The sequence below is a fragment of the Pogoniulus pusillus genome, chromosome 18 (assembly GCF_015220805.1).
Source record: "Pogoniulus pusillus isolate bPogPus1 chromosome 18, bPogPus1.pri, whole genome shotgun sequence".
Taxonomy (NCBI): Eukaryota; Metazoa; Chordata; class Aves; order Piciformes; family Lybiidae; genus Pogoniulus; species Pogoniulus pusillus.
The window spans coordinates 23,778,493-23,789,612 of NC_087281.1; the positions used below are offsets into that span (position 1 = coordinate 23,778,493).

The 11,120-nt window shown below is 49.4% G+C and overlaps 1 long non-coding RNA gene across 4 annotated transcripts; it reads right to left on the reverse strand.

Annotated features, from left to right (window-relative positions):
* Positions 1-4,285: 4,285 nt before the first annotated feature.
* Positions 4,286-10,824, reverse strand: LOC135183317 (uncharacterized). 4 transcript variants are annotated; one of them, XR_010305508.1, is made up of 5 exons: positions 10,789-10,824; positions 10,479-10,637; positions 9,628-9,707; positions 6,661-6,764; positions 4,286-4,498 (listed from the first exon to the last, which is right to left on the reverse strand). It is a non-coding gene; the product is annotated as an uncharacterized LOC135183317 (long non-coding RNA). The 4 variants fall into 4 exon arrangements; XR_010305509.1 differs by having other exon boundaries at positions 6,661-6,767; XR_010305507.1 differs by lacking the exons at positions 4,286-4,498; positions 6,661-6,764 and having other exon boundaries at positions 8,608-9,707.
* Between the last annotated feature and the right edge of the window lie 296 nt (positions 10,825-11,120).

Below are 11,120 nucleotides of genomic sequence, written 5' to 3' on the forward strand. Positions count from 1 at the left end.
CAAGAGCTAGAGAATCCAGTATCTGCACTTGATGCATAGTAGCTAAGTACCCACGCTACCAGCTTTCAGTTACAGATCCTTGATCTTCCTTTCCTCTGGCTTGCAGAGACCTCATGTCTTTAAATCTTCTCTCACTCTGGCTTTAGACAGGCAAAACAAATAGAGCTACATAAGAAAGATACTGGTAAACTGGCAAGAGTCCAGCAAAGAAGCACTGAGATAGTTGGCAGCCAGGACATATAAGGTGTGTGACAAGAGACTGAGGGAACTGGGATTGCTCAGCCTGCAGCAGTGAAGTCTGAGGAGGAGCTGCTTGCTGTCTTCCATTGTCTAATGAGTAGTGGAGACAAAGTTGCCATGGAAGGTCACTATGAAAGAATGAGAAGCAATGGCTCTGAACTGCAGTGAGGTCATTTTCTGACTGGGCATAAAGGCTTCGCTGTGGAGAGTTGTGCAGAGCATTGGAGGCTGCCAGAGACTTTCAAAGCTTGGACTTGAGCAATCTCCTAGCTTTCAGGGCAGTCCTGCTTTGAGTGGCCTGAAGCAGTCCCTTGCAGCCTAGGGGTTTTTCTTCTTTTCTAAATCACAGTCTATAAGAACATTGGACACATCCACAGACAATTCCCTGTGGCTCTCTTGTGAGTGTTCTCCCTCAATGTTCAAGCATTTCCTGAAAACTGCAGCATTTGGGCATTTCTTCAGCAGTGTCACAGAAAGGTTGGCTTCTTCACTGAGCCCTTTTATACCTTGAGAGCTTGCATTAGGCCTAAGAGAGCCCTAGACATGGATGTTCATTCATCCTCTTTTCTCCCTCAAGCATTTTCAGAACCGTGCCTGTGCTGAGTGTCACCCCAAAGCTTGTGTTCCCTGTTCCTGGGTGCGTACATTAACACTGGCTTCAATAAACATGGAGGGCCTAATTTACCAAGTGCATAGTCAGGCAGTGTGATTGCCATGCCTCTGACAATGTTTACCCACCTGCCAATCTCTGTGTCATCAGCAAATGATTGCCAGTGGTAATGCCTAGCTTCCGGCTCTTCCATTAAAACATTGGCTGCCACAGAGCCTTCTACCACTGTTACCAGCAACTCATCCTCCCTTGGCAAGAGCTCCCTGTTGACAGGGGCTTTAAATCCATCACTCACTTTGTTCCTCCTGTCATTTCTCCTGCACTTTCCTGATGTTTGGTTATGCTAATTTGTAATCTAAGGGAGACACTTCACTAAGGACTAACAGCTAGCAGATGACTGGAGACCTTCCTGGCCGCCTGTGTAAACTCATTGAAAGAGCTCTATGATATTTATTCAATGAGACATATTTTCCACAATGATATGTTATGGAAGCTAATTGCCCCTCCCCCCCCTTTTTTTCCCCTTGTCATTTTATCCTTTATCAGTTGAGTCTCATGTCAGTTTTTCCATTTAGCTTGGACTGGGGTTTGGGTAAGTGATCTACAGTTACCTTGCTCATCCAGCTTGCCCTGTTTGCACTGGCGTCGTGCTAATGTTCCTTCCATATTCCAGAATCTCCCATTTCACAAGACACTGTCAAAATTAATCCCAACAGGCCTCATCCAACAATTTCATGACTCTTAACAGCAGATTATTTGGGTCTGCTGGTTCAGAAATGTTTTGTCTTTACTAGATGTTTAACTTCCGAATACATTTAACGCCTGAGAACTTTCAACACCAGCGCAGGAGTATTTACTGAAACAATTCTGCCTCTTCATGTTCTCATTCCTGCTTTTACTGTCTTCGCCCAGTAATGAGCTGCAGTAATTACTGCAGTTTCCTCTCTTCTAAATATCCTTTGGAAAATGACCTTCTAGTTGCCTTGGGTCCTACTGGCCTTGGATTTTCCCTTCTTACCATTTAAAACTTCCAGTTTAATAAATCCATTCTTTTCTCATCTCTTTCCTGTAAATTCTTTTTTAAAAATTCCTTGTTACTACTCTCAACTCTGCCACAGAGCTTTTGTCTAATCACAGAATCACAGAAACATCCAGGCTGGAAAAGCCTCTCAGGATCACCAAGTCCAACCTGGAACCCTACTCTACAAGGTTCACCTTAAACCATATCCCTGAGCACCACATCCAAACGACCCTTAAATACATCCAGGGTGGGTGACTCAACCACCTCCCTGGGCAGCTCATTCCAGTCCCTGACCACTCTCTCCATGAAAAACATTCTCCTCATGTCCAATCTAAACCTCCCCAGCCTCAGCTTGAGGCCATTCCCCCTTGTTCTGTCTCCAGTTACCTGTGAGAAGAGACCAGCAGCAGCCTCTCCACAATGTCCCTTCAGGTAGTTATAGACAGCAGTGAGGTCTCCCTTTAGCCTCCTCTTTTTCAAACTACCCATCCCCAGCTCCCTCAGTCACTCCTCACAAGATTTATTCTCCAGGCCCTTCCCCAGCTTCCTTGCCCTCCTCTGGACCTGCTCCAGCACCCCCACTTCTCTCTTGTATTGCAGTGCCCAAAACTGAACACAATACTCGAGGTGTGGCCTCACCAAGGCCAAGCACAAGGGGACAATCACCTCCCTGCTCCTCCTGGACACAGCATTTCTAATCCCAGCCAGGATGCCATTGGCCTTCTTGGCCGCCTGGGCACACTGCTGGCTCCTATTCAGCTGCCTGGGCACACTGCTGGCTCCTATGCAGCTGCCTGGGCACACTGCTGGCTCCTATGCAGCTCCTTCTATTACAAGCCCCAGATCCCTTTCTGCCAGGCAGCTCTCCAGCCACACTGCCCCAGGCTTGTAGTGTTGCTTGGGGTTGTTGTGCCCAACAACAGGACCTGGCATTTGGCCTTGCTGAAACTCATCCCATCAGTGTTGGCCCATTGGCCCAGCCTACCCAAGTGCCTCTGAAGAGGGTGCCATCTGCAAACTTTCTGATGCCATTTTCTATGCCCGAATCAAGGTCATCAATGCTGTGTTAGTTCTTTTTTTGTCAGCTTGCAGCCACTGGCCATCTACTTAATTTTTTTTCTGGACATTTCTACTTTCATTCACCTTTTTTCCCTGTCTCAGTTCTTCCTCATAATCGAGTTATTCCCTGTTACTCTCTGGGTTTGAGAAATTCGCAGTCATTGCTGTGGAGAGCAGCTTCGGGCAGGTAAGACTACACTGGGGAGGGCGTCTGAAGCAAGAACAGCTGAGGGAGAGTTCTTTTAGGGGCTTTTTTGAAGCCAGGAAAAACCCCATCCCCGGGCGACCCTGCCAGCTCCTGGGTGGGGCTGAGAGAGCACGGGTGGAAGCAGCAGCCCCCGCGGTAGAACCAGACCACCTAGGAACGTGCCAAGGAGCCCGTGCTGCAGGCATCCGCTGCCAGGCAGTAAGCCTGCACCGGGGGAGGGATGTGAAGCGAAAAGAGCCGAGCGAGAGCTCTCTGGGGGGCTTTTCTGCAGCCAGTGAAAGCACTGCCCCTGTGCGTGCGAGCAGGGCTGCTGAGCTGGCGTGGGCAGAGCCAGCAGCACACACACACTGCTGATCACCTCTGCAGAGCTGGCATGGGCAGAGCCAGCAGCACACACACACTGCTGATCACCTCTGCAGACTACAAGTGCCAGGAAGACAGCGACTGCGCTCGCTGCCCGCAGACCAGAGTGAGCGAGCAGGGCTTGCCTGTGCCCAGCTGCTGCTGCAGCTGTCTGCAGCTTGCAGGCTCCCTGCAACCAGTGAAGCCTGAGGAAAACTCCCAGAAGAGGATCCAGCATGGTTATAACATGGCCAAAAGCCACTGCCAGGAGCAATGTGGCAGCTCAGGCTGAGCTCCTGTGCAAAACGGTGGCCGTGCAGGTGCCCAGCTGCAGGAGTGCCTGCCCTGGCCCTTGTTTGACGGGAGGCAGCGATGCCTGACTGTGCTGTGAACACAGCAGTGATTTGCTCAGCCAGGTGGTGGAGCTGGAGGAGGAGGTGGGAAGGCTGAGAAGAACCAGAGAATGCAAGAATGAAATAGTTTGGTGGAATCATACCATGCAGAGGCAGCAGGTGGAGGTCCCTCAAGAAGCAGAGAATCCCCTCCCCTTACGTCACCAGGCAGAAAGAACTGGCCTAAGGAGGGGAATGGATACAGGTCCCTGCTTGGGGAGGCAGGTGAACCCCTTTCTGTCCTCCCTCACCTTCCCAGTCATCCCTACACAACAGATATGGAGCACTGGAAGTTGACAGCCAAGACTGAGAGACCTCTGTGTCCTGCACTTGTCTGGTGGAAGACAGAAGCTTAAACAAGGAGGGTGAGTGGTGGCAGGGGTCAAATGTGCACAGCAACCTCTTCCACAAGGAAGCAGAGAAGAGTTCTGGTTGTTGGAGACTTGCTCCTGGCAGGAACAGAGGGCCCAATATGCAGGGTTGAGCCCCATCATAGGGAAGTCTGCAGTCTGCCTGGAGCCTGGATCAGAGACATCACTAGAGAGCTCCCCAACATGGTGCAGTCACCTGGCTACTATCCATCACTGATCTTCCAGACAGGTGGGGAGGAAGCTGCATCCCATAGTCTGGGGGGAATGAAGAAAGATTTCAAAGCCTTGGGATGGTTGGTAAAAGAGGCTGGAGCACAAGTTATTTTCTCTTCCCTACTCCCAGGGCCCAGCCATGATGTGGAGCAACTCATCCTCAGCACTGTCCTTAGCCATATCAAGGACAAGAGGGCCAGTAGGAGCAGCCAGCATGGTTTTACCCAGGGGAAGTCATGTCTGACCAACCTGATAGCTTTCATGAGGACATAACCAGGTGGAGAGATGATGGCAGAGCAGTGGATGTGGTTTATCTTGATTTCAGCAAAGCATTTAGCACTGTCTCCCACAGCACCCTTCTGGCTAAACTGAGGCAGTGTGGTCTGGATGATTGGGTAGTGAGGTGGATGTGAACTGGTTGAAGGAAAGAAGTCAGAGAGCTGTGGTCAGTGGGACAGAGGCTAGTTGGAGGCCTGCAACTAGTGGAGGCCCTCAGGGCTCAGCACTGGGACCAGTACTATTCAATATACTCATCAAGGAGCTGGATGAGGGCACAGAGTGCACTGTCAGCAAGTCTGCTGGTGACACCAAGCTGGGTGGAGTGGCTGCCACAGCAGAGGGCAGTGCTGCCATCAGTGAGACTTGGGCAGGCTGAGGGTTGGGCAGGGAGAAACTGAATGAGTCTTGCACCTGGGAAAGAACAACCCTAAGTTATCAGTATAGGTTGGGGACTGACCTGTTGGAGAGCAGTGAAGGGCAGAAGGACCTGGGGGTCCTAGTGGATGGAAGGTTGACCATCAGCCAGCAATGTGCTCTTGTGGCCATTCTGGGGTGTGTCAGAAGGTCTGTGGTTAGCATGTCAAGAGAGGTTCTCCTCTTCCTCTGCTCTGCCCTGGTGAGGCTGCATCTGGAATATTGTGTCCAGTTCTGGGCCCCTCAGATCAATGAGGACAGGGAACTGCTTGAGAGTGTCCAGTGCAGAGCCACAGAAATTACTAAGGGAGTGGAACATCTTCTTTAGGAGGAGAGGCTGAGGGAGCTGGGGCTCTTTAGCTTGGAGAGGAGGAGACTGAGAGGTGACCTCATCAATGGTTATAAATATGCAAAGGGTGAGTGCCAGGAGGCTGGAGCCAAGCTCTGCTGTGTGATGCCCAATGACAGGACAAGGGGCAGTGGGTGGAGGCTGAAGCATGGGAAATCCCATGGAAATGTGAGGGAAGTTTTTTCACTGTGAGAGTGACAGCACTGGAACAGCTGCCCACAAGGGCTGTGGAGTCTCCCTCTCTGGAGATACTCAGGACATGCCTGCATGTGCTCCAGTGTGATCTGGTATAGGTGATCCTGGTCTGGCAGGGGGGTGGACTAGATGAACCTTTCAGATCCCTTCCAGCCTCTGACATTCTGTGATTCTGTGAAGTCCTGATGCTCATATAACCCTCAGGAACAGTCCTTTATTTGCCCATGTTTGGTATAACCAGGTCATGCCCACTGTTCCCTTCACAACTGCCAACTCTCAGCCCATAATTAATCCATCTAAGTCCAGAGGAGTCACCACAGGATGTCTGTGTGTGTTAGAAAACAGCCTATAGTTTCCCCAAACCAGGATGCTTTCTCAATGCCTGTCTGGAGCTTCCAACTCCTGGAAGTCCCCTGCAACACTGCGTTTCTAGCTGAGGCTGGGGAGCAATTCCTGTCCTATGGCGCGGTTCACATGTCCGCTTTCACTGACTCTATCTTTCCTAAGCAGCTTACAACCAGTTACTTTAACATTCCGACCGTGCAAATTGGAACCAGTAGGTTTGGGGAACGCTGATTATATCACATTTCTGCTCACTGATGAGATTTCCAAGTCCTCTGGCCTGCTACCCAGATGCCTAATGGCTACATAAAAGCCAGTGGAAAACGTCTTCTCTCCGCATTCTTTGCCGCACAATTAAATCATTTTGCAACACGCCAAGCTTGTTTGTAGTTCCTTAACCCACAGCTCTCCTATTGTGTAATGCCTTGATTGTTGCTGGACTCAGGCTAGGAAGATTTGTTCTCCCTCCTCACCAGCAATAGGCCTGTCACCCTGTTTATCCAGGGGATGTGATCTAGTGCCTTTTAAAATCCAGACCTTTAACACCAGCCAATCAGTTAGTTCACCCTTGTGTTTTGGCACTGATGAGTCTAGAGCAATTGTCAGCAGGTTTTCTGAACCTTACTCTTTTTTGGCTCCTTTCCCAGGATCCCTCAAATCTGCTGTCTGTGCTGCTCCACGTGATGATGCTGAACCAGGATTTTCCCCATTTGTAGTCACCAACGAGACCTGCTAGAAGAATGCACAATTCAGTACCTATTGTGCAGCTATCCCTGTTATTTTCTCCAACAATATGACTTCCCACCCCATTCTCTTCATGCCAATGTCCTCATTCATTTCACAACTCACTTTCCTTGGTGAGTTCAAGAACCCTTCTTAGTTCATTCCACAGTTACCATCAGCATGTCCCTGAACAAGTTTTCCTGACTACTTTTTTTTTTTCCTTTGAAATTCTTTCTTCAAACTAGCCTGAGGTTCATGGAATTTAGGCACTAAGTATCTCCATGTAGTACTGCATGCCATCCACACGCAGTACTGAGCTTGGGTTTTGTTTGTAAGTGTAACAGGTGCAATCCAGTCTGGATTATTTGGATGTAAATTGCAACTAATCTGGCCACCGATTCTCCCTTCTCTGTCTAGACCAGGTCATACATTAAATTTGAGAGGCTCTCACTTGTAGCTCTGACCTGAGCATGCACAGCTGTCTGTTAAGAGTAGGACCCTATGTCACTCCAGTGGAAGCACCTCCAAGCATTCACTGGCATCATTGGTTACTGTTAGAAGAGCCTGACATGTCAGAAGCAACTTCAGTTAAGTTCATTTTCAGCTAAGTGGTTGCAATTGCTTTCAAGGAGGTGTGATTCCCAGAAAGCAGTTGAGCCAAGCTGTGCTGGAAGCATTTCTGTCTGGTCTGGAAGCAGTGTTTGCTTAAAACCAGAGCTGTTTCCTGAGCTAAAAGATGTATCACCACACTCTCTGTCAGGCTGCTTTCTCTCCTGTAAGCTCTAACGTTCGTGCTCACTTTGATTAATGATGACTCTTTCCTTCTACCTACCCAGCACTAGACATGGGACTGCATCCATAAGGAGAGGGGCTGAGTATCTAGCTATTGGATCTCTTCATTCTCAGCCAGAAGGGTTAGTTTCTTGTCTCCATTTCATGTTTTTCTCTGACCCAGACTCAGGTGTCTCCAGACTATGCAGGGGAGAAAGCCTTGCCCTCAGGTCCACTCCACCCTTGGAGTAAACAATTAGATGCTTTGGGGTAGCTTCTGTCTTTCTCAGGGAGGCAGAAGCTAGCTCAGACCTTTCTTTGAGATCTCATGACAAGACACCCTACACTTGCCTTCTGTTGGGCAGCTCTGCTCTCCATAGCAGAGCAGAGCCAGTCACACCCACTGTGTGCACACATGTGCATTTCTGCATCCTTGCCTTCCTCCCTGACATGACAACCGCAGAACTGTCAGGGCAGGGGCACCTCACACTAGATCAGGTTGCCCAGAGCCACATCCAGCCTGGCCTTAATAACATCCAGGGATGGGGCTTCCACCACCTCCCTGAGCAACCTGTTCCAGTGTCTCACCACCCTTATGGTGAAGAAACTCTTCCTAACATCTAATCTCAATCTACCTTTCTCTAGCTTGCAGCCATTCCTCCTTGTCCTGTCACTACTTAACATTCTAAAAAGTCCCTTGCCAGCAGGCCCCCTCAGGAATTGGAAAGCCACAATAAGACCACCTTGAAGCCTTCTCTTCTCCTGACTGAACAACCCAAACTCTCTCAGCCTGTCCTCACGAGAGAGGTGCTCCAGCCCTCTGATCATCCTTGGGCCCTTCTCTAGACACGTTCCAGCGTGTCCACATCTGTCGTGTAACGTAGTACATCATGCTAAGAGAAGGGCACTGAAACTGAGGCAGATCTGGGGACAGAATCTCAGCTCATGCATTTAAATGACTGTGGCATAAAGGGTCCCTTCATACAGATCAAGAATCTAGTCCCTCAGGAAGTGGCAGCAAGATAACAGCATTAGGTCACATTGTCTGTCCCATTGTGGCTCCCCAGTTCAGAATGTAATGTGAACGGAACCCCCTCACACCAGGCAGTCCCTTCTGGAGATTTTATTTCACTGTCCTGCTGAATTAAGGTCATCCAAGCATATGATTCAAAGGAATGATCTGGAAAAAAAACCCAAAGAGGTCTGAAGTTGGGCACTTGCTGGTGAATCTAGAGGCCATGTAATACTGCACTAAGCTCAGGCATGTAGGGAGGCTGTGGAAATGTAATTGCACTTCCAAGGCTCAAACAGGTCTTCCAGGCCATTGTCTTCAAGCTGCAGCATATGTGCACAGTGACCCTGGAAGGACCTGGATCTTGGCTGTGGATAAATGGCATTATTGGAGTTATTTATTTCTCTCCTGCCTGTCGCAATGCTGGCCAGGGAAACCTGCCCCACCAGTTTGCCACTGCGATTCTCCCGGTCGGGTCTGCCTTCCAGCTGCGTGATAAAGTCAATAGCAGTCAATGAAACAATAATGGGAGAGGAGGACCAGGATTAGAGAAAGAGCCCATCTCTCACCAGTAGACATGTGACTCCAGGGCTAAGTGTTGGCTGGTAATTATTATGAACAAAAGGAACCTGGGAAGGAAATGTGATCTTCCCTTCGTGTGGTGTGCACAGTCTACTCTCAAATATGCTTCCTGGGAAAAAGAAACAACCCTCTGCACCCTGAAGAAAGGCAGGGTCTCTCTGCTCAGTCTGTGCTTTCCATTTGTCTGGTTCTGGATGACTGCATTAGGTTATGGAAAGGTTGGGGTTTTTTGCAGTTCCCAAGTCCTTTTCCGAGAACAAGAAATGTAAGCTGGGTGAAGAAAAATAAATCAGGTCTGTTGCCATTATCCCCTCCCCAACCTCACAGTTTGGTCTAGCAAGGCTATGATTTATGAGAAGCTCTCAGACGTTCCTGTGGAAAGTATCAAAGAGAAGAGTATATCTGTTTCCTTCAGCATGGCTTAAGATGGTATAGCTGGAAGCTGGCTGAGACGAAACCCCTGCCTATACGCAGCCAGAATTCAAGTGGCCTTAAAATACACACAACGATTTCCTGATGTCCTCCACACCCACGAACACAGTGCTGATGTTCTGGTTGCAGCATGAGATGCTGCATGCAGCACTCTGCTGGGGAGAAAAAAACAAAACCAGAAAAGAAAGCACATTAGTTCTATTAATGTGAGGATTGCTTCAGTGCAGTTGGAGCACTCTAAGTGGACTGTGGCAGGAGGGGTTTGCCACAGTCCTTAGAAACCTCCACTTTCTCAGGTACCACGACAGCATTTGCCCAGATGACTCATTCCTGTACACTTAATGTCTGGGGTGAGGCTTTTTTTTGTAAAGAATCTTTTCTTCTCTCATTGAAACCCTTCAGGGCAGGGATTAACTTTTGTTTTGCTCTGTTTGTACAGCACCACACACAACCTTGCATGGTCCTGCTTAGCACAACCCTTCAGAGTCCTCCGAAGTGCTGCTGCTCCTAGCCACAGCTGACTGCAGACCTTGAGTCTCCTCAGATGTTCCTGACAGGACTGCTAACTTTTAGGGGATCTGAGGTCAGACATGGATGCCCTATAAAATATCTTCTCGTTCTGGGTAGTAGTTTTTGTCCCCAAGAAGTGCAAATCCGCATGGCTACTTACCATAGAATCAACCAGGTTGGGAGAGACCTCCAAGTTCATCCAGTCCAACCTAGCACCCAGCCCTAGCCAGTCAACCAGACCATGGCACTAAGTGCCTCAGCCAGGCTTTGCTTCAACACCTCCAGGCATGGTGACTCCACCACCTCCCTGGGCAGCCCATTCCAATGGCAAATCTTGGTTCTTTGTTAGGGCTTAATTGGGTTTTGGTAGGCTGATGGCTGCACCCAGGGAGTTCAGCCTTCACTTTGCTCACCTTGAAGAAACCTTGATGGACATCAGATGGGAGGCACCAACTGTTCACCACCAAGATCACTTTCTCCACTATTTGATTAATGGGATTCTCAATTTGGCCAAAGTATTCAGAAGCAGGACACAAAGCAGACAAAACCAGAGAATCATAGAGTGGTTTAGGCTGGAAGGGACATTAAAGCACCCGTGGGTGACGTTAGAGCAATCAATCATCAAGCCTAGTCCTACATAGCCGGGGGGCCACCAGGCCCCCCGGCCTTTTTGATCCCCTCCACCACACACCCAGTGCACACTCACCACAGTGGGAGACTCACCAGCAGTGATGGGAGGAGGATCCTCTGCCCAGTTGGGCAAACTCAGGGCTACTGCCTCTTCTGGGGCCAGTTATAAAGGGGAGTGAGCAGGGAGGGCAAAGTGGTCACACCTGGGGTGGGAGGAGACTGCAACAGCACCCAGGTGCTGTGGGTTTGGGGGAAAAAAGGGAGAAATGTGAGGTGGGAAAGGAGCAAAGATTATATTCTTCACAGAAAGAGTGATTGGCATTGGAATGGGCTGCCCAGGGAGGTGGTGGAGTGCCCCACCCCTGGAGGTGTTTAAGAGGAGGTTGGATGAGGCACTTAGTGCCGTGGGTTAGTTAATTAGAAGG